This window comes from Pinus tabuliformis, chromosome 5_2 (genome assembly GCF_031772625.1).
Source record: "Pinus tabuliformis cultivar Carrire ecotype Pingquan chromosome 5_2, CPIR1, whole genome shotgun sequence".
Taxonomy (NCBI): domain Eukaryota; kingdom Viridiplantae; phylum Streptophyta; class Pinopsida; order Pinales; family Pinaceae; genus Pinus; species Pinus tabuliformis.
Window position 1 is genome coordinate 1,092,859,444 of NC_142306.1, and position 25,089 is coordinate 1,092,884,532.

Genomic DNA, 25,089 nt, shown 5'->3' on the forward strand with positions numbered 1-25,089 from the left:
CAATTATGGAACCTTCACAGGTCCAAACACATCACCGTGCACAAGCTCTAATATCTATTTCTCCCTCTTACTACCAGAGGGGAAACTCACCCGATTCTGCTTCCCATATACACAATTTTCACAGAAATCAAAATCCAAAGAGCTATTACTCATACCTTCTACCATACCTTTACCATGAAGTATTCAAAGGCCCTACTCTCCAATACGTTCAAGCCTTTGATGCCATAGCATGGTCTTCTCTCCAGAGACCACTAGATTTTTTGTTCCACTTTCAAGAACCAAAGAACTATTGCACCCATCAACAACAATGCTACCTTGCAGCTTGTACAGAGTTCCAATCCGAACTCCCCACATCAATACCAGTGCTCCCCGAACCATCTTGCAGGTATCCTTCTCAAACACTGTTTTTACACCTGCATCATCCTGCTTGCTTACAGAAATCAGATTTTTGGCCAATGCAGGAATATGTAGAACACCCATAAGTGTTCTAACCCTTCCACCTTGCAACTTCAACTTTACTTTTCCGCGACCAATGATTTTAGCCTTCCTTTCATCCCCCGAGAAGACATCACTACCATCATATTTCTCATACTCGTAGAACCACTCTCTATGGGGAGTGAAGTGAAATTATGCACCTGAATCAATCAACCATGCCTCATGATCTACATGTGTACTTGAAGAGGCCAAGTACACATCCCCACCTTCATCTGAGGTGTTTTTTGCCTTTGTAGAAGGAGCATCATCAGATCCCTTTCCTTTGTCAGGAGCTTTATATTTACAATCCCTTTTGTAGTGCCCTTCCTTTCTGCATTTCCAGCACACCACCTTTACAAGTTTTCCTGGAGATTTAGATCTCCCTCTAGATTTAGATCTCCCACTCGATGACTTATTTTTGTTTCTATTCTGGGATCATCCTCGTATAGACAAGGCATCACCATTCTTGCTCTCCATATTTTTCCATCTCATCTCCTCCGTCAAAAAGGATGAGACTATTTCATCAAACTGCAAGGCAATTGCATTGCTACCTATTGCAATAACCAGACTATCCCACGAATCTATCAAAGAACACAACAAACTAATGCACTTATCTTCATCTGAAATTTTGATATCAACAGACGATAACTGACTTACCACAGTGTTAAATGCATTCAGATGCTCTGTCACCCAGTCTCCATCTTTCATCCTCAGGTTATACAGCTTTTTCCGTAGCAACAGTTTATTCACCAGAGACTTAGATTGGTACAAAGTCCCTAACTTGTCCCACAAAGCCTTCACCGTAGCTTCCCCTAATACATTCAGCAATACCAAATCTGAGACACACAATCGTATTGTGCTCTTTGCCTTCCGATCCAACTTCTTCCATTCTTCATCAAACACTCTCGTTGGTTTAGTACCCGGATCTACCACGATCCACTGATCTTTATCCACCAACAGATCCTCCATCTTGAGTTTCCACAACTCAAAACTCTGACCATTAAATTTCTCGATCTCTATCTTTCCACTTCTCGCCATCTTCTTTCACCACTAGAATCGATCCCGTAGATCTCCCACTTAACGGGGTCTACCACAGGCCCGAGCGAAACCCCTCAGCAACAAAGGTGTCCCCTTGAAGCCAAAACAGCTTTGATACCAAATGTAGGTTTTAACCTCGTATATAAATTACCTGCATACAAATTCTAAGACACAGAAAATAAACAATGCGAGAGCATAACACATAAAACACATATACACAGAGATTTTCCCCTGGATCCCAAAAACGGGACTACCAGCTTGACTTTTCATTATGTTAATTTCAATGTTACAATACATATTTATACATGCTGAAGCATCTGATACCATGGACCAAAAACCCCCGCGTCCAAAACCATGGACCGAAAACCATCACATCCAAAACCATGCACGAAAATCATGCACAAAACCATAGGTAGGTCTGCCCACCTAATATAGGGTCCAAAAAAAAATTCCTGGGGCTCTGCGCCCCCTCTAACCCCCTGGTTCACTACGTGGGCTAGTCATGGAAAGAATAACACAACCCAACACCTATTCCACTACATTCTCCAAATGCTTCCAAAACATTGGTAGTTTCAAATATAGTGGAATACAACATAGTCGTAGATATGAAAAAGACTAGAGAAGAAATTTTTTTGCATGAACTCACTAAACTCAAGCAACAACAGAAAAATTCATGCAGAGAATTAAAAGTAGTTCCCCTATCCCCTTTACGATCTGTTGTAGTTACTCAAGCTAACTACGATACGGGAAAACCCCCATCATCTTCCAACAAAGTAGATCCTTCAGATTTAGTCCTAATCAGTGATAGATCTATTTCTCATATTCCTCCATTTCTGCTCACTTACGAAATTTTCAACAGGAATGTTCATAATTGTCTTGTTGATTCAGGAGCCTCTTCAAATATTATTCCAAGAGTCATGTGCATCAGTATGAATCAGGATTTCCTATAATCCAAGAGTTTCCCAAATAACTGATATTTTAGTGGCTGATATCCCTGAATTATATGGTTTAATCATAAGTAGGGACTGGTCCGAAAAGTTGCATGGTTACTTCGCAATTGATTGGTCTCATATGTGGTTGCCACATAATGGTAAACCAAACCAAAATAGAGTAAACCGAGAAAAGTTTATGAAATATACAGTCACTGACCTTGAGAGAAGCAATGAACTTGTTGCCTTCACCAATAACATCATTGGAAATTACTCAGCTGAGTCATTTTTGGGATCCTTTAATGCTTAGAGGTCTCCCTTCCCAGATAATGTCGTAGTGTCTCAAATAGAAAATTTTTCACAAACAAATGCTTCCAAGTGTGTTAATTTAGTAGATAAAATTTCAAATAATTCTTTGTTTTGGACTCTCGATTTTGACCGTTCCAAATCTGAAGACGGTGCAGGCGCAAGATGCATCAAGGAGAGAAAACCATGTTAGCCTATAGACTTGAATTTCAGTGCACCAATAATGTCGTTGAATATGAAGCATTAATCTAAGGTCTGTACAAAGCCATTAGCCTTAATGTCAAATATATGCAAGTCTATGGTGATTCTGAAATAATTGTGAAGCGGGTAAGAAATACAATTCATTGTGTCTCTAGGCACCTTAAAAATTCTCAATAATTAGCCCAGAATCTGACTTCTCACTTCTCTGCTTTTAACATTTCTTTAGTTCCTAGATTGAAAAACGTAAGTGCTGACCTACTTGCTAATGTGGCATCCAAGCTTATACCCACAGAAGAGTTCAGTCCAGACAGATTTTCAATAGAGTTATGATCTAGGTAGATATTGGTGGCCACCCGCTAATTCCACTTGGATCCCCTCTAGTGCTTCTTATAGTTTTTTCAGTTTCCTTAATTATAGCATAGTTTACTATTTTTAGCAGTTTTTCGGGTCCTAAACTTCCGGAGCCGTTTTGAGGCCCTAAACGATGTTTTTTGGGAAATCTACCGCCAGCGATTTTTCTTCCTAAAAATCGTCTTTTCCATCGTAGTCCTCGGAGAGATATTTCCAATGGGCTATCATGCACGTCAAACGGAGATAGTACGACCAATTCGCGACCCCGGGAAGTTGATGTACCAACTTACCCAAAAACGGGGCCCACAATTTGGCGTTTCATCTTCTAGGGTTAGGTTTTGGAATGTGAAGGGTTTTCCATTGTTTCTCAACAATAAATAGGCCTTCGAGCCTCATTGTAAGACAGTTCAGAGGCATGTAGCCACCACATCTCTTCTCAGAGATAAGCTACCATCGCCCTAGCTGGTTTATTTCCATTTCTGTTTGTAAGCATATTTCAGTATTTTACAGTAATGAAATGAGGTATTATTTCCGCTGCATATCGGTCTTTATGGTTATCTCTGTATTTTATTGCGTTCCTGTATAAATCCAGATCAGTGGTATCAGAGCGGTCTTCTTTTCTTCTCTATTTTTCTTTGCATGTCCCCAACGAGGTCGGGATATAAGGAGTTAGGGCTTGAACTGGTCGAACCTTTGCAAGACCAGCCTCGCAAATCCTGACGGCCTCCCATGGTGGATGAAAAGAAAGACGAGGGGGCAGGAGATCCTATCAAAATCTTGCTCGAAGAAGCCATCGAGCGACAAAGGAATGCGATGATGGACAACTTTTCCCAAATCCTTCAGCGGCTACCCAGGGGCGACGCATCGGCTTCCAACAGCAACTCTGGAAACGCCACACCATTTAAGGAAAAAGTTAATTTTGAAATCCCCATATTCGAGGGTCAAATAGATGCAGATGCCGTTGATAAATGGTTAAATGTGCTAGAGGGTTATTTTTCTGTTCATGATTTTTCCAGTCGGGAAAAGATTATTTTTGCTCTTCTCAAAGCAGCCCCCCACGTCAAGGATTGGTGGGAAACCTACTGTGAGCAAAAGGATGAAAGTACAGGCTCACTATTTTCAGTCGCACCGACTTGGGATTCATTCCGAGATGCCATCAAGGAGTAGTACTACCCTGTCAGAAGCTATGAGGATCAATACATAAAGTGGACCACGCTACGGCAGGGAAGGGACCAAGACGTACCAGAGTTTACCAATATTTTCCATACCCTTCACACAAAGTTGGGTATCAAGGATACAGAGCAGCATTTGGTACTCAAATACCGTGGCTGCCTGCACAAGTACATCCAAGAAGAAATAGAATTCCTGAACATCTCCTCGCTCGGCATGGCATACCGATATGCCGTCAAGGTCGAGCAAAAGTTTAAACAGAAGAAGCGAGACTTTGGGTCTGCGAATTCGAAACAAGGGAAAGGTGCCCCCAAACCACAGAACAAAGGACAAAGCCAAGTCGGGGCGGCCCAAGACAACCTGCCAAAGTTGCAAGCAAAGAATAGCACCGCGAAGCCGAAAAAGGACACCGGAAAGTGATGTGAGTTCCATAAGAGCTCCACCCACAACACAAGTGAGTGTCGGGCCAAACAGTCACTGGTGGCCGAGCTAAAGGTTTCAGAATCAGATGCATGTTCTAACTCTGAGTCAGAACCCGATAAGGGGAATGACAAAGGGAAGCAGATTATCGATGCAGAGCCCAACGCCACCATTGCCACCACGAAGATCCAGAAGGAGGAACCTGAAGATCCAGAGGAGGAGGAGCGTCTCTTCCACTCCCAGATGTGGGTAAAGGGCTCCCCGCTACAGTTCATTGTCGACAGCGGGAGCCAAAAGAACCTCATTTCGGTAGAGGTCGTGAAACGGCTGGGCTTACCGACCACAGCACATCCACAACCATACACCATTGGGTGGCTGCACCAACGACGGGATCTTCACGTGAGCCAACAATCTCGCCTTCCATACAACATCAAGCCCTTCACGGATGAGGTATTGTGTGACATTGCTCCCCTTGAAGTTTGTGATGTGTTATTAGGACAACCATACTTGTGGAAGCGACATGATGTGTATGAGTCAAGGCCCCGTGCTGTTATTGTTACTTTGGGAAATAAGTTGTACAGGATACCAGAGGTAACACCGCCTACCGCCATCTCTTTGGTTACTGCAAAACAATGCAGTAAGCTCATTTTCAAAACCAGGAAGTTTGTTTTCCTGATGATATGCCCTCAAGAAAAGAAGAAGACGGTGGCCACGACCTCTAAATAGGGCCCCTCCGCATGACAACTACAGATGGACAAGGTCGTGGAGGAGTATGAGGATATCTTCACCTCCCCCGCAGGGGTTCCTCTGCACTGTCAGGTCAAGCACTCCACTGATCTGACCCCAGGTTCGTCGCTGCCCAATGGACCAATCTATCAGTGCTCTGTTCTTGAGAATGATGAAATCAAGAGGCAGATTCAGGAGCTGCTGCAAAAAGGTCACATCCGTCCGAGTTCATCGCCCTGTGGGAGCCCAATCGTGCTGGTACAAAAGAAGGATGGGACTTGGAGACTCTGTATTGACTATCGGGCGCTGAACAAGATCACTGTCTGTAATAGGTACCCAATCCCACGGATTGATGACCTCCTGGACCAATTAAAGGGGGCAAAATATTTCAGCAAGATTGATTTGAAGTCAGGATATCACCAGGTACCGATCGAACCCTCCGATGTGTGGAAGACTGCCTTCAAAGCCAAGGAGGGCCTTTTCGAATGGTTGGTTATGCCTTTCGGATTGATGAATGCTCCTGCAACCTTCATGAGGCTAATGGACAACATCTTGCGACCATTCACCAACTCATTTGTAGTGGTATACTTGGATGACATCTTGATCTTTAGCAAGACTTGGGAAGAGCACCTCCACCACATCCGACAGGTTCTCCAAACACTGCGACAACACAAGTTATGTTCCAATTTGGAGAAATGCACTTTTGGCATGACCCAGGTTCAGTATCTGGGATACATTATTGATGAACGGGCGGTGCATGTGGATCCAGCCAAGATCCAAGTCATTTGAGATTGGCCATCTCCAACCACTGATAGAGCTTCGTAGCTTTCTAGGCCTTGCCAACTTCTACCGCAGGTTCGTGTTGGGATTTTCTCATATCACTTGGCCCTAAGTCAGGTCACCAAGGGAGGAGCGAAAGCAAAAAAAATTTGGTCTGAATCTCAACAGAAGGAATTCACAGAGTTGAAAGATCGACTCTGCACAGCACCAGTTCTTGCATTACCAGACTTGCAACAACCATTTGAGGTCGAGACAGATGCCTCTGACTATGCTATTGGGGCAGTCCTTACTCAACACGGGCATCCAGTGGCATATCACGGTGAGACACTTTCAGACACAGTCCGGAAGTATCCCACTTATGACAAAGAGATGTATTCCATTATGCAGGCCTGCCGACAATGGAAGCATTACATTTTGGGGAAGGAAACGGTCATCCACACAGATCACCGACCCCTGCAGTTCATACAAACCCAAGGGAAATTGCAGAATGATCGCCATCAGAAGTGGTCCACATACCTGCAACAGTTCCATTTGAATATCAAGTATAAGAAGGGCAGCACCAATAATGTTGCAGATTGCCTCAGTCAACCACCGATCATGGCGTTGACCACCGTTCTCAACTCTTGTGGGCACGAGACTTTTGATTGGCCACTGCTCTACAAAAGCGACCTGGAATTCGGCCACACATACCAGACACTCTTGGAGGGTCAGCATGTTCCAGATTTTCACCTCCAGGACGACTTGTTATGCCACCTGGGTCACCTTTGTGTCCCTTCAAGCGAGCGTGCCAATATGATCTGGGAAGCACACTACAGTCGGGCCGTTGGGCATTTTGGGGTCGAAAAAACGGTGGCAGTACTGCAGAAATATTTCTATTGGCCGAATCTTCGACAGGATGTCGGGAAGTACATCAGATCATGCACTGCTTGTGCCATTGCCAAACCGACCATCAAGAAGCAAGGCCTCCATACCCCGCTGCCTACCCCTAGTCGACCTTGGGAATCCATCTCCATGGATTACATGTCAGGCCTCCCTTCCACTAGGCATGGAAATGACTGTGTTTTTGTGGTCGTCGACAGGTTCTCAAAGATGGACATTATGGCAGCTTGCAAGAAGAATATCACAGTAGAAGCCACTGCTAAACTCTTCTTTGGACGAGTATGGGTACACTTTGGGATCCCACAGTCTATCATTTCAGATCGGGACAGCAGGTTCCTCAGTACATTTTGGTCTAGCCTCTGGTCGATGCTGGACACCCAACTCACTAAGTCCACAACCTTACATCCTCAAACTGATGGCCAGACTTAGGTCGTCAACAGGATGATTGTACACATTTTGCGCATGTACAACTCAAAGCATCCACGCACATGGGACGAGAGCCTCCCCTATGTTCAGCACAGCTACAATCAGGCTCTCCACAGCTCGACTGGCCACAGCCCTTTTCAGGTGGGATTGGGATTCCAGCCACTATGTCCCATCGATGTGGCCATGCCATTTGCAGCTACTCACGTAGATTCTGCTCATGTCCAGTCCGAAACTGATAAGGCAAACAACTTCATTGAGTACATCCAACATATTCGCCAGCAGGTCCATGACATTCTGGAGAAATCAAATGCCAAGTACAAGCAGCGACATTATCAACATCGGGTGCCACACAAGTTTCAAGTGGGCGACAAAGTCTGGTTGCATTTGCAAAAGGAACTCCTTACCGGAGCCTATCGGAAACTCAGACCACTCTGATATGGCCCTTACACCATTACCAAGGCTGTGGGAGACAATGCATTTGAGCTCAGCATTCCCCCATTCCTTGGCCTGCACCCGGTGTTCAATGTCGACCGCCTTCGGCCATACTTTCCACCATTACTACACACATCCGACATTGCAGAACAACTCACACCCACAGAGTTAAATCCAACTTGCATGGAACAAGCTGCAACTGATCGGATCATGGACACACAAAGCAAGCACACTCGCCAGCAGAATATCCAATTGTATCGAGTTGTCAAAGCAGGACAACTCCTTCACCAGGGCAAGTGGCTCACCAAGGACCAAGTGCAGCAGAAGTTCCCTCATCTCATGGAGGAACTCAACGCAATGGGGACCATTGCTTCCTAAGGGGGGAGGAATGATCCAGGTGGATATTGGTGGCCACCCGCTAATTCCACTTGGATACCCTCTAGTGCTTCTTACAGTTTTTTCAGTTTCCTTAATTATAGCACAGTTTACTATTTTTAGTAGTTTTTCGGGTCCTAAACTTCCGGAGCTGTTTTGAGGCCCTAAACGACATTTTTTGGGAAATCTACCGCCAGCGATTTTTCTTTCTAAAAATCATCTTTTCCGTCGTAGTCCTCCGAGAGATCTTTCCAACGGGATATCATGCACGTCAAACGGAGATAGTACAACCAATTCGCGACCCCGTGAAGTTGATGTACCAACTTACCCAAAAACGGGGCCCACAATTTGGCGTTTCATCTTCTAGGGTTAGGTTTTGGAATGTGAAGGGTTTTCCATTGTTTCTCAACAATAAATAGGCCTTCGAGCCTCATTGTAAGACAGTTCAGAGGCATGTAGCCACCACATCTCTTCTCAGAGATAAGCTACCATCGCCCTAGCTGGTTTATTTCCATTTCTGTTTGTAAGCATATTTCAGTATTTTGCAGTAATGAAATGAGGTATTATTTCCGCTGCATATCGGTCTTTATGGTTATCTCTGTATTTTATTGCATTCCTATTTAAATCCGGATCAAGTTAATCTTTAGGCCATTTATTCTCGATAATATAACAAATTGGGCAGTATTCAATAACAATGCAGATATAGTTAATTTCCTTACATCAGAGGGGTCCTATGAGGAACAGATCATAGATGAACAAGAGCATGATCTCCAAATTAAAAAGGGTCAGAATCTAAACCCAATCCCAAAGTCTGTAGTTAAGATGGAATATCTCTATGATCTAAAGGATAGATTCAAGAAAGTTACTAACTCCAAAACTCAAAGTTCTACTTTGAGATTTGAAGTAGTAAACATAGGGTCAAATGAAAAACCTCAAAATATCAACCTAGGTCTTGACCTATCATCAGAATAAAGGCTATCATTCATTTCGTTGTTGAAAACATACAAAGGTGTCTTTGCCTGGGATTACTCAAATCTCAAAACCTATGATACCTTTGTAATTCAACATACCATACCTATGACTTCGAATGAAAAACCAGTTCAACAGAAGCTTCACAAAATTCACCTAAACCTTGAAAGCCAAATGAAATCTGAATTAAACAAGCTTCTGAACGTCAAAATAATCTTCCCTATTAGACAATCTAAATGGGTATCGAATATGGTACCTGTAAGGAAAAAGAACGGTGATATTAGGATTTGTATGCTTGTCAAAAAGACAACTTTCCTTTGCCTACCATGGAACAGATATTGCAATCAATTGTGGTTCTGAATTAATGTCTTTTCTAGATGGATTCTCAGGATATAATAAAATTCTTGTGCATCCAGATGACAGATTAAATACAACATTCAAAAACAAGTGGGGAACATACACCTATCAGAAGACGCCCTTTGGACTCATTAATGCAGGTGCTACATTTCAACGGGCTATGGATATTGCTTTTAAAGGTTTGATTAATAAATTAGTTGTTAACATCACAATCTTTTCTAAGGATAGGAACAATCATTTAAGTGACCTTAAGCATATTTTTGAAAGATGCAGGAAATATGGCATTTCCTTAATCCCCAAAAAATATTATTTTTCTTTACCAGAAGGAAAACTCCTTGGGTTTATAGTCTCCAAGAAAGGAATTTACATTGATCCTGGTAGAGTCCAAGATATCGAAAAGATTCCCCTCCCACGTAACAAAAACACCATGCAGTCATTCCTAGACCAAATTAATTTTTTAAAAAGATTTGTCCAAGACTTTTCAAAGATTGTCTCACCCCTTCGAACAATGATATAGAAAAACATAGTTTTCAAATGGGGCAAACATGAAAGGGAGTCATTCGAGTTGATAAAAAAAATCCATTATTAATGCTCCTTCACTGACAATTCTTGACTTTCTCAAACCTTTTGTATTATATACCTTTTCATCCGATACATCTTATGCAACAGTTCTAACACAACTAAATGATGAAAATATTGAAGCACCTATCTCCTTTTTCAGTTCCAACTTGCAAGGTGTCGAGTTAAATTATTCAGCTGTCGAGAAACAAGCATTTGCTATTTTTAAAACCTTGAAACATTTTAGACCTTTTCTTCTTAAATCCCATACAAAGATAATAGTACCCTACCCCACAGTAAGGCAATTATTAATCCAAAGAGAAGTAGGGGAGAAAAGAGCCAATTGGGTTACTGCACTTCAAGAATATGATGTGGAAATCCGGCCGGCTAAAATTGTTAGGGATCAAGGTTTTTGCAAGATGTTAACAGGAGCTTCCCAGTTATCACTAGAAGAAGATCAAGGTAATGAAGTGCAAATATCATAGGTAATCCTCAATGATACACAATCACAATATGTTGATCTGAAATTTTACGTAAAGAATGGATATGCTCCTATGCACCTTAATTATAAAACAAAGTGTGCTTTAAGGTTGAAATCAAACTAGTATCAATTAATTGATGATGTATTGTTTAGGAAAAATTATGATTCAGTATTACTAAGATGCTTGGAGAAACCTGAAGCTGAAAAGGTCATGCAGGAATTACATGATGGACCAGCTGGAGGACATTTCGGAGGAAATACCATAGCTCACAAAATCTTGCATGCAGAATATTATTGGCCAATGATATTTAAGGATGCACATGAATATGCAAGAAAGTGTAAAACTTGTCAAACTACAGCCGGAAGAGAAAGGAATCTAGCATTCCCTTTGCAACCAGTAAACATCCAACAACCATCTGAAAAATGGGGATTACACATAATTTGTGAGATTGTTCCTAACTCTTCCAAACTGCATAGGTTCATCCTTAAAGCTATTGATTATTTTTCAAAATGGGTAGAAGCTATCCCCTTAAGGATAGCCAATACAGAAAAAATTATGGACTTCATTGATCAATACATAATTACCAGGTTTGGCTTACCCTCAGCTTTAATGTTTGACAATGCATCTTACTTTTCTGGAAATGCAATGGTAGAATTTTCTTTAAAGCGAGGTTTTAAACTAAAATATTCAGCCAACTATTATCCACAAGGTAATGGATTAGCAGAATCAACAAACAAAAACCTCATCAGAATTATCAAAAGGACTATTGACCAAAATCATAAGAATTGGCACAAAGCATTGACATTTTCTCTATGGGAAGACAAAATTACACAGAAGGCATCTATCGGTTCTTCCCCTTTTGCTTTGGTTTATGGAAAAGAAGTTGTTCTTCCCACAAACATAACAATCCCATCTCTTGCCCTAGTGCAATTCATCGATGAAAATCCTTCTTCTTCTCTCCAAGCTAGACAGTTTCAGATTCTTAAGCTTGAAGAAGAACGAGAAAAGGCCAAAGCAACCCACTTCCATCATCAACAATTAGTCAAAGCCTCTTTTGATACAACCTCTGCCAGTCAAAAAACTTTTGAAGTAGGGGATTTGGTTTTGAAATGGGACAAAGCACACGAAGAAAAGGGTAAACATACCAAATTTCAAAGAATATGGCTTGTCCCTTTTCACATTATTGAGAAAATTGGACAATCAACGTTTCTTTTACAAGACTTATCAAGTAAAAAGGATTCTTTGCCCGTTAATGGGAAAATCTAGAAAAAATACTTTTCTTAGAAAACAGCCTCTTCCAATTTTGTATCATATCGCCTTTCAAATTCCTAGGAAAAAAAAGTTTAAGTAGGATTTACTTTTGGCTTTTAAAAACAAAATCTTTGATAATATTTCTGATTTTTCACTTCTATAAGTAATTAAAATTTAAAAGAAATAATTACAACATTTGAGTACCAATGCAAACCTTATTTTATTTTTTTTAACTTGATCTTGCTAAAAACATTTATCCTATGAACAAACTCTTATCTTTTTAGAGTATGAGTGTTTTGTTATTAGTCAAGAAAAGAATCTTTAACCTAGTAAGGAATTTCTGCAGATTAGTATCTTAAAACTCTATCATTATCATCCAAAACTCTCAAAAGAGCCAATGATTCACCCCATTTGATAAAATTTTCCTTTTTCAGAGTGTAATTCTAAAATATACAAAACTTAGAAGATAAAAAGTCTCATTGCGAGCTTGTTTACCATGGTCATAGGGAAATAATTAAACTGATATTACCAATACTGCATATCAAAATAGGGTAATAGCCGATGATCTCATCGATCAGAAGACAAGGGGTCTCATCAAGAGCCAGCTTGTTCAGTTTAGTTACAACCAATGAATGGCATTGTCATTATTAGGTTACCAAGCCTAGACAATGTCTTTTAAGAAACCTCAAAGAAAAGATTATATTAGAAAGGAAAAAAGGACAAAGTCCAAGTGAGATTCAAAGCAAGTGAATGTCATTTCAAAATTTGAAAATTGCTTCAGATGGGATAATGAATCATTGTTGGCTAAAAGATAACCTTGTCGAGGCTATGAATGCATGTTGGCAACAAAGGCTCTATCTGTGATAAATGAGTAAACATCAAAAACTAATATGTAGAAAACAACTACTATATCACTTTAACTCTTATTATTGACTGATGCAAACATTTGTATTCATATCATTACAAGAGTAAAGTAGTTGAATAAATAGATTATGTAAGTGATAATGATTCTAGAGAAATGTTGTTTACTTTTATAACTCATGTTATTATTATTCCTATAACTCTAATTACTTTGAAAGTTTTAGAAATTTTAGAAAACTACTCAGAGATAGTTGGTTCTCCCAAGTGAATCACCAATTGTTGTACTATGTAACAACCCCCCCATTTATGGATAACAATAGCTAGGTTAGAGATATAAATGGGGACCCTTTTTTAATTTTTAGTTTTTAGCATAATAAAACCTAACTCTAAGAAATTGCCTTGAAAAATCTTGCAAAACAACCCAAGGATGAAATCCTTATCGCAAATCGCAAATCACACTTTTCCATGTGACTATCATAAAACACCTTTAAAAATCTGCGATGCGTAATCAAGCCTCCCGCTGTGATATCCCGATTATAAGCACCTTGTCATTTCGTAAATCGCACTTCACAAACTTCGCAAGTAATTAATCTATGCCGTTACAATGCCCATTAATGATTTATGAAATGCGATATTACAACAATCGCAATCGCGTTTCACCTTATAGTAAGCACAACACTATATTGTATCCATTTGAAGATTGCGATATGGGAATAAGAGTGGTAAGCATGTGAAATAATTGTGTTTTAAATACAAAAATGAATGAATTGACAGGATAATAAATATTTAGCGACCCGAGGAGAGTTAATCACTTTCCAAGTTATGGATAGTTAATGTTGAGTATCTCATTAAACCTTTCTCATGATCAAAGGTCATTTCATAAATACTTTAAATATTAATTTCCCAATATTGTCTGCGCTGATATATCTTGTCCATTTCAGGTAAGCTACAAAAGACATGTAGAAGTTTTGAATAATTTAACACATATTCAACAGAGATTATCCTGATCCTGTACTATTGCAGAATACATACACAATACATAAGCTCCTCTACGTTGATCATCAATATAGCAGCATCAATAACAATAAAACATCAAGAGCATTCACACATTAACACAGTATGTAACCCGGGGAAAGCATCTCGCTAAAAACCCCACACTATTTGTATATTAATGATTGAGACCATGTAACATTATAAAGTACAATGCTTATCACAAGCGATCCAGTACCAGCTCCACCTGTTACACACAATACAGCTAAGATCTGATCTCCAAATCTATTCCACTGCTTGCCTGCCTCCACTGCTCAATACCTGCTCAAGAATGAACGAGAATGGTCTACCAAACTCGTATTTCACCTCCAAAGAATCACTCACAATGTGTAAGACGTGAGCAAAAGCTACAAACTGGGCAAATACATGAGCAAACTCATTGGCATACTCAATCCCTTGATTGTGCAAGATCTGATGCACAACTATAGTCACAAATGATAGCAATCTGATTCTCTAACACCTGTCCCTGCTAAACTGAACATGCACTGACATGAAACTGAGTTAACTGATGTATTCTATAGTTGTATTATGAGTTAATAATTAGTTTAACAACTCATCATTAGTCTATTTGCAGTTAGACTAACTACAACTAGTTTAACCAAGTCAAACTGAACACAACTCCATCAACTCCACAATCAACTCCACCAAACTCAACTGATGGAGTTCTAACAGAAGTCATGCATGCAACAACTCAACTGACTCATAAGAAAAGTGTACTTCCTTCTGACAGCTACATGGGCCACATCTGTAGCTCAAACTGAAGTGCTCCAAGAGAATAAGATCAAATTTATAGTCCAAATATTATTATGAGACAATAATATTTGACTTTTCTATTTTTGGCAGCGAGTCTAAAAATAGACTTTGATCACCCACACTGTGGTCACCCACACTTTGGTCACTCACATTGTGATCACTCACACTGTGATCATCCACACTGTGATCAAAAATAGAACTTGTGCCATAATTTTCCTGCAGGCCCACTTAGTGAAGGCGACTCTTTTCACTAAGCTCCATCATCTTGTTGCAATCTCAACACTCCCTCTCGACAAGATATGGATTATCAGCAACCCCTATCCTGCCTCGGTGGTACTCGAATTTGCTCCTGGTGAGAGCCTTCGTCAGAATATCAGCATCCTGATCCTCCGTTGGAATGTATGAAAGCAACATGATCCTCCGTTGCACACAATCTCTGATATGATGGTACCTGATGTCAATATGCGTAGATCTATCATGAAATACAGGATTAGCCAAGAGTTTAATGCAACTCTGGTTATCACAGTAAATCACAGTAGGATCCAAATGAGAACCGAACAAACCAACCAGGATCTTCCTCATCCATATAGCCTCGCATGCAGCCAAACTTGCTGCCATATACTCGGCCTCTGCTGAACTGAGTGCCATGGATCTCTGCTTCCTGCTGTACCAAGAAACTGTTGTCGATCCAATACTGAAGACCCTTCTGAATGGGCTCTTTCTGTTCGTTGGGATCCCTACCCAATCTGCATCCGTGAAGCCACATATCTTCACCTCATCCTCCTGTCTGTACCACAAACCATATCCCTATGTGCCTCTCAAGTAGCACAATACATGCTTACCCGCCTTCCAGAAGAGCTTGGTAGGCTTAACCATAGCTTGTGAAAGCTGGTTAACTGCATAGCATATATCAGGTCGTGTATTGACCAAATACATCAGTGACCCCACCAACTGTCGATAAACAGTGGCATCCACTTCTTCTCTCGAAGTGGCATCCTCCTTCATCCAACCTCCAGGAAGAGGAGTATCAACAGGCTTGCAGCCATGCATGTTGAACTTCTCCAGTATCTCCCGAGCATACTTGCCCTGAGAAACAAACAGTCCACCACTGCGCTACCATATTTCCAATCCTAGGAAATAGTGAAGGAGACCCAAGTCCTTCATCTCCAACTCTGTAGCAAGATCCTTCTTGCATGACAGTATCAACAGCTCATCACCCGTTAGAATCAAATCATCAACATACAGTACAATGATAAGCAACTTACCCTCCACCACAATCTAGTATAGGTTAAGATCCGCCTCGCTCTTGGAGAATCCAAGTCCTGTGAAATAGCTCTCTATCCTTGTGTACCAAGCACGTGGTTCTTGCTTCAACCCATACAGCGCTCTCTTGAGCCTGCACACATGTGACTCGCTGCTGAAGACCTCAAAGCCTTCGAGCTTCTCAATGTACACCTCCTCCTCAATGACTCCATTGAGGAACACAGTCTTCACATCCATCTGATGAATCCGCCATCTCATCTGCGCTGAGAGAGCAAGAATCGTCCGTATGGAAGAATACCTTGCGACAGGTGCAAAGGTCTCCTCATAATCGATCCCCTCTATCTGTGAAAAGCCTCGGGCAACAAATCTTACCTTGTACTTCTCCACACTCCCGTCAGCTTCCTGCTTGACCTTGTAGATCCATCTCGAACCCACCACTGATTTCCCTTCCGGTCTAGGAACAGTCTCCCATGCACTGTTTCTGACAATAGAATCATACTCTTCCACCATGGCGTCTACCCATGCGAGATCCTCCACAGCTTCCTCGAAAGAGGATGGCTCAGTCACAACACACTTGCTCATCAGAGCCATGTATCCAGTGTACCGATCAGGTGACTGTCTCTGCCTGCGTTGGGCTGTAGGTGGTCCTACAACTTTCTCTGCATCTTGAGCCAGTCGCTCAACTTTTGTCAAGCGCTTTCGCCCTCTGATGGTTGGCGCTGCATGAGTGGTCTCTTCCACTCCATGAACCTCGTCCTATGGCTGATCCATGTCTTGAAGCTCATCCTTAGGAACTAATAGCTCCTCATCTGCATGCAAGTGTAGCTCCCTCTCAAGCGAACACTTCATGGCTTTCTCCTCCTGAAATTTTATATCCCGTCGCACAACATTTTTACCACTGTCTGGCAAATACACACGATAGTTGTGGGGCGTATCAGTGTACCCCACAAATATCCCAACCTCTGCAGTCAGCTCCAATTCTTCTTGGAATCCTTCATCACATGCATGTAAACATTAGCACCAAAAATCCTCAAATGAGAAAGATTAGGCTTCTTACCAGAATAAGTCTCCTCAGGTGTACTCATGCCAAGTATCCTATGAGGACAACGGTTCTGCACATAAACTGTTGTATTGCATGCTTCCGCCCACAAGTGAAGGGGTAGGCCCTGATCATGCAACATTGCCCGTGCAACACCCACAATCGTTCTGTTCTTCCGCTCAGCTACCCCGTTCTGCTGTGGGTTATGGGGAGCTATGAGCTCTCTACGAATCCCTTCTACCTTGCAGAAATCCTTGAACTCGTCCGAGATGTATTCACCACCATTATCGCTCCTAAGAGCCTTCACCTTCTTCCCCGACTCCTTCTCGACAAGTGCTTTGAATTCACAGAACTTTGAATATGTCTCGCTCTTCTTCTGCATGAAGAAGATCCAACACTTACGAGAGAAATCATCAACAAAAATCACATAATACCTGTGTTTTGTTGTTGAAGCAACTGAGAAAGGTCCACACACGTCTGTGTGAATTCTCTCAAGGATCGTCGTGGCGCAACTATCCTTCTCATGAAAGGTGGCTTTCACAAACTTCCCCAAAGTACACCCCTTGCACTAATCTGACTGCGCAAGTGTGCCTTTAGGAAGCCCTGTAGTGATCTGCTGCAGTATCTTCAAGGCTCCATGATGAAGGTGACCCAATCTCCTGTGCCAGAACTCGCCATCATCCCTGCTCACCAATCCTTCTGCCTTGCCCGCCATTGCTGCGCATCCATCTACATGCAACTGATAAAGGTTCCTCACTCGAACCCCTATCTTCTGGGTCTCACCAGTGGCCTTGATGTGCAGGAAAGCCTTTCCCTAGCTGAAAAAAACATCATACCCCTTGTCTTATAACATCGCCACTGAGATGGGATTCTTCATCAATCCTGGAACATGCATGACTTCCTTCAATACGAAGGGTTTACCAGACTCCCTCTCAAAGGAAATGGTACCGATACCGGTCGCACTGTATCTACCATCATCGCCCATATCGATGTGCACTCCAAGATCTTTGTCCTCCAGATCAGAGAACAAATCTCTATCTCCCATCATGTGAAAAGACGCACCACTGTCCAAGAACCACATTGATCCTATCACACTTGAAACCAAGCATGTGATCAATGAAAAATCAAGCTCAAACTGTGAGGCTAGAGCCTCTCCTGTTGAAGATCCAGCAGCCTTCTTGTTCTTCTTCTTCTGCGGACAATTAGTGGCATAGTGTCCGTGCTGGTGACAGTGAAAACACTTCACCTTGGACATATCCTGCTTCTTGCCTTTCGCACCAGACTGAGAAGCTTTCTTGCTCTTCCCTTTCTTTGCTTTGGCAGCCAAAGCACAATTCTCTTCATCAGCTCCCTTTGATGAAGATCCATTCTCATACTTATTGTTACTGAGTTTATCCTTGAGCGCCAGGTCGCTCTTGCTTTGGAATAACATTTGCAATCCGTTGAAAGAAATTTCAACAACACTGCTGCAAATTCGATTTCCACCAGCTCCAAACTCAACTGCCTCCGATCTAGAATTCGTGAGAACACAATATTTCTCGTACAAAGATTGACTGTATGGGCATTCACCAGATATCTCACCTTCCAAGGGAAGGATGAATCCAGAGGCTACCTGGCCCGATTACAGACTCTGCCTGAAGAAATAGAATGTAAACACTTCCTGAATAGTAGATCTGATGATCAATCCTCGCTTGATATCCTGTAAAAATATCTTCTACAAATCAAGCAGCTCCGATACCATGTAGAAATTTTGAATAATTTAACACATATTCAACAGAGATTATCCTGATCATGTACTATTGCGGAATACATACACAATACATAAGCTCCTCTACGTTGATCATCAATATAGCAGCATCAATAACAATAAAACATCAAGAGTATTCACACATTAACACAGTATGTAACCCGGGGAAAGCATCTCGCTAAAAACCCCACACTATCTGTATATTAATGATTGAGACCATGTAACATTATAAAGTACAATGCTTATCACAAGAAATCTAGTACCAGCTCCACCTGTTACACACAATACAGCTAAGATCTGATCTCCAAATCTATTCCACTGCTTGCCTGCCTCCACTGCTCAATACCTGCTCAAGAATGAATGAGAATGGTCTACCAAACTCGTATTTCACCTCCAAAGAATCACTCACAATGTGTAAGACGTGAGCAGAAGCTACAAACTGGACAAATACATGAGCAAACTCATTGGCATACTCAATCCCTTGATTGTGCAAGATCTGATGCACAACTATAGTCACAACTGATAGCAATCTGATTCTCTAACACCTGTCCCTGCTGAACTGAACATGCACTGACATGCAACTGAGTTAACTGATGTATTCTATAGTTGTATTATGAGTTAATAATTAGTTTAACAACTCATCATTAGTCTATTTGCAGTTAGACTAACTACAACTAGTTTAACCAAGTCAAACTGAACACAACTCCATCAACTCCACAATCAACTCCACCAAACTCAACTGACTGAGTTCTAACTGAAGTCATGCATGCAACAACTCAACTGACTCATAAGAAAAGCGTACTTCCTTCTAACAGCTGCATGGGCCACATCTGTAGCTCAAACTGAAGTGCTCCAAGAGAATAAGATCAAGTTTATAGTCCAAATATTATTATGAGACAATAATATTTGACTTTTCTTTTTTTGACAGCCAGTCTAAAAATAGACTTTGATCACCCACACTATGGTCACCCACACTTTGGTCACCCACATTGTGGTCACTCACACTATGATCACTCACACTGTGATCATCCACACTGTGATCAAAAATAGAACTTGCGCCATAATTTGCCTGCAGGCCCACTTAGTGAAGGCGACTCTTTTCACTAAGCTCCGTCATCATGTTGCAATCTCAACAAGACATGTCATTAAGGAAGGTGATGCAAAAACCAAAGAAGCATAGCATTGCAGAATCTGAGTTTACAAAGATGGCTCCCATATTCTCTGATACATTCTGCAGCTCTAATGGAGGAGTAATAACTTGGGAGGTCATTTACAATAGGCTTGAGGAGGTCATTTACAATAGGCTTGAGGACGAGCATCCCAAGAATATTGTTACAAGAGAAACAGCTGACTCAACAAGACCTTCAGGGCTTCAATTCGAGGACACTGCCTATTCTTTCCTGCATAGGATAGGATCGAGGGCTAAAATCTTCCCATACACGGATATGATCAGATGGGTGGTCGAAAACCTCACCATTGAAGATAGGAAATTCAGGAATTCAAGAAATGAATTCATGGGATCATTTAGAGCAGAGGACATGAAGAAAATGTATCATATACATGATCCTTAGGATATATATGATAAGACATATATGGCCAACTTCGCAAAGAAGAACCCAGACCCCTTCAAGCTTATTCAGGGCTGGAGAGTATTAGACAACAAATTCAAATTTGACAAATTGGGTATGTATGCTATAGCCTCTTTGGCAAACCCTTATAACTATGCAGTTGCTATGTTATGTAGACTATATGGGTTGCCCAATAATTCTAAGTTTTCCATAGAATGGATTCCTTTGATTGATGCCTGCGTTAACTCACACATCATGAATTGGGCCACCATCCTATCTAACAACCTAGCCACCATTATTACTGAGTATCGAAATAAGAGAGCCTCCTCTCAAGAGAACCTCCCCCCTTCTATTTTTGTGCCTACATTATGGACGCCATCTATTTCTGCACTGCATTTCCGACCATGGGTTGGAAATGGACTTTACGAGATCCCTACCCCTTCCACCTTAGTCATAAGAAAATATGGGAATCCCATTATATACCTCATTTCTATAAGATATGTTATTATGTTATTTTTCCCCTACATCAAATGATTTTCAATAAGAAAGCCCCCAGGTTTTCCCAAGAAGCCGCAACAGACCTTCTAGCTGTAGGAAAATATTTTATTGAAGAATGGTTCACCTACATTAGGGTTTTTGGTAGCACAGCTGACCCACATGTCCTTCCTTTATATGTTTCTGATAAATTTTTAACAAGGCAAATTGCTTACCAGACCATAGGAAAAGGCCTAACTAAAGTCCTCAAAGAAAACAAGAAGTTAATATGGCCCTCTTTTCCTGTCAAGTGCGGTTCTTTTGCTTTAGCAAATTTTAATCGTGCCATTAAAGAGTCAACAAACATGGAAGCCCTTAGGCTTCATACAACCATGAGGATAATGGTTTTGAAGACCTTTTATAGTTAGCCAAGTCCTTCGAACAAGCATTCAGATGGGCTAAAGTGAACCTGAGTCCTGAAAATTTTGAAAGATTTCAGGAATTTAGAAATGAAAGGCTCGCAGTAATCACACTACACTTATTAAATATTGAAGATAAGACCACACCAAGTGTGACTGTTAAAAGTGAAGGACCTATTTCTTGCATAGATTCTCAGGTGAATACTGAGAAAACACCAGATATGGTGAAGGCATAAGAGACAGACAATATAGCAGAGTCCATAAGGAAGTCAGCTAAGAAACAAGTTCTGAGCACCCCACCTAAATAAATCAGTTCAGAGGTCAAAGGCACTAATTTGGAGTAGGAGTGGGATCAATTTAATCAGAAACTACAAGACACTCCCAAAACGACAGATACCAAAGAGACAATGGAGTGTCAAACTCCTCTACATATTCAGGAGAATACAGAGTCCAAGCCCCTGGACGAGCAGTCCAAACCCATGGATGAGGAGTCCAAACCTATGAATGAGCAGGCGAAAACATCCCAGAAGACTGAGATTATCCTTGCTCTGCCCACGTCAGAGATCATCTTTAAAGTGACTGAAATCCCTCCACTTGATATGTTCTACAACCCTCTCCACAATGGAGTAGTAAGAATACAGATAAAAAGGAAAAGGGTAGAAACACCCAAGCTCCCACATGGAAACGAGTGCATGGACATAGTTTGGTGGGACACTCCTTTCAACCCAGCTGAGAACTTGACTAGATTGTCACATTTCACGGGATCATATGCAATGGCCACTATGGACAAAGCCACTGAAGTCTCTACTTTGTTGAGAGAAAAGGAGGAGATAATTTCACAACTCGAAACAAAGAAATAAAATGTGGACAAGCAAGTAGCCGAGTGGCTCACCCAATTGCAATAAAACATGGAGGTCCTGAAAATAAGCCATGAAGCCGATATGTCGGGTAAAAACATGCAACTCCGGGAATTTCAGCAAGCCATGGAAAGATATAAAGACGTTCACACTACTAAGGAGTTCGTTAAAGAGGATTTGGGACTGAATTCCATCCTAATGAAATAGCAGGACCATTTCTGCCAAAAGATGTCACACATTACTCCTTATCTAATCAATAGTGATCAAGTAAAAGATAAGGCGATCGACTAGAGAAGAGATTTTACTGATCTCAACACCAGAATCTTAGATTTCATCGAATGGCAGGAAACAAAAGATGGGAGGAAGGCCAATCTACCTGAAATCGAGGAGACTCACAAAGACATTCTTTTCACAGATTGGGATGCGAGAATCAAGCAAGATAAGCTAGTAGTGGCAAGGGTAGCCGGGGTATCGAAGAATATAATCAAGGTGGTGAACCACACTCTATTTGTCACCAACCTGCTAAAGGAAGGCAGCCTAAAAGAAATGCCCAATTTGGGTGCTTTGCATAAAAGATGGCAGGAAAAGGCAGAGACTCAAAGGGAGGCAATCACAAAATTGACCAAGACCAATTGGGAGTCATATTGGAAATACCTTGTAAAACCACATAGCCAGATCATGACCCTCAATTGTTCACTTCATTCGACTCAGCGGATGTTGCCACCTCTCACTAATGTGATTTTCGCAGGACAGCTCAGGACACATTATGGTGCACCTCCTCAACTCAAACCAATGACCGATATTTTCAATTTGAAGGACAAGATGGTAGACTGCAAGTCATCATCTTAGTTCTTCTCATCAGGTCACTATTTACTTTTAGAGTTTGTTAACTAGTTAGGAGGAAGGTTGTTTGAAACCTCCTCAATTTTTGTATAATACATTTTTACACATTAGTTAGAATAGTATCTATATCCTTCTCATGCATTAAGAGAAGGGTCTAGAATTTTACCAAAAACATTTGCAAAGAATGCACTTTTGTAAGTTTGTGAATGCTTTGGTGGAATTATGGAACATGATCATTTCCTTTAGATATCGGACTACTTTCCTTTGTTGATGCACTATTGTGTGCTTGGGAGATAATTTGATTTGAAGAAAGGAGTTGATCCATGTCATTCGTTAAATGAGCAGAACTTCGCAAATATGGTACTATTATCTTGTACGATTGTTTATTTTTTCTTTTAATCGGTGACAACACTTTACTTTCATGAATTATATGTGAGATTTATTCTTTCTGTTAAGCGTTAATTGCACTATTGTATGATGCCTCACTGAAATTGTTAATTTTCTTATGATCTGAATTGGATCCATAGAAGACTGTCAAAGTACCATGATTATATCAGCTCGAACAAATCTCTAAACTAATCCAAAACAGCGATCAAAAACACCCTAAACCAATGGCAATGGCAGCCAACGTGGAACAACAAGGACCTCGGTCAAAGCGTGCTGACCGAGGCCCATGGAGACCACACAGGAGGCCAAAGTAGCCCTTGGGAGCCCCGGAATGGGAAAAGGAAGTGGATTTTGAGTAATTGTTCATCGCTAGGTGAACACGGACGCAAAGGAAAAGCCCGAGCACTCAGTTGCGTGGGGGAACAGGAGGACTGCAGGCGGAAAAAGGAAAAAGCGCTAAACACAAACGGCGGGACCCGCACTCTGGAAACCAACGGTTTTGATCAAGGCACCCTTAAACGGTAAGAGGTTTTGGACGAAAGCATAGAAATTCCATACAATGATCGATGCATGGCAAGCGGAGGTGAGATAAAACCATCGTTGATCGCGCGCTATCAGTCGAGCAAGTCAACCGCGTGAAACATGTGTATGGCGTCGGATCTGGAGGGCCCAGATCAGACGGTTGAGATCGTGTCCGATGGAGCAAGTGGAATCGACAGGGAATCAAGCCGTGATTTAAAGGGATTTGGAATCCATTTGACCGCCACAGTGGAGGAAGAACGCATCCACGAAGTAACTGAAGAAACAAACCGACGAAGCATGCTAGTGCCATTTAGAGGAGGACAAGTGGCCATTCCCTGAGCATTCATGATGACGCCGAACAGGGAACTCCAAGAGCAGCTGCAGAAGATGAATCGACAAGAAAAAGAGGAACCGAACAGGCATAGGGGACTAATGGCTAAAGCCATGAGCAGAGGCAGTCGAATCAGTCAAGTTACACACAGAGAGATAGATGTTGAGAGACGAAGTGTAACAGTGAACCCTAAGAGGAGGACTAAACACAGAGAACAATAAAGCAAAGCAGAAGGAGATAGAGGGTCGAGCTGACCAAAGGCAGTGTCGAGCACCAGAGAGTTTGAAGATTCAAGCCATCCCATATAGGAATCTATCTGCACTGAGCATCACATTTGGATGTTTCCACTATAGACCAGAAGGTCACAAAGCTAGTAGGAAGAAGAAGAATCTATGTACTCCAGTGGCTTGGGGAATCCAAGAACCACCCTGCCAAGAAAACCTACTTCAGGAGAACCCATATTGAGTCCCTGTATTGTAATTTCTCTGCTTAAAGAAACAATAAAACAAGGCCACAACTGAAAGATGGACTGGAGACGTAGCCCTGGAGAATAGGGTGAACTACTTATTAAAATTGTTTGTGTCTTTGTGTTGCTTACTGTATTTCTCTGCTGTCTTTTCCATTTTAATGTCTATGTATTGGCAATCAAATCGATCTGTTGCTTTAATAACATAGAACACACACCTACACATGAGTCTATAATACCTTAGTTTAATAAATCTTTAACTGATGTCACTCATAGGGTGAATATCAGATCAAGTGGTATCAAAGCTCTGTTAGAAAATTATATATTACGGAGCAATGGAACACATAAATTATTGCAGAAATATAAACACAGAAAACGCACAAAA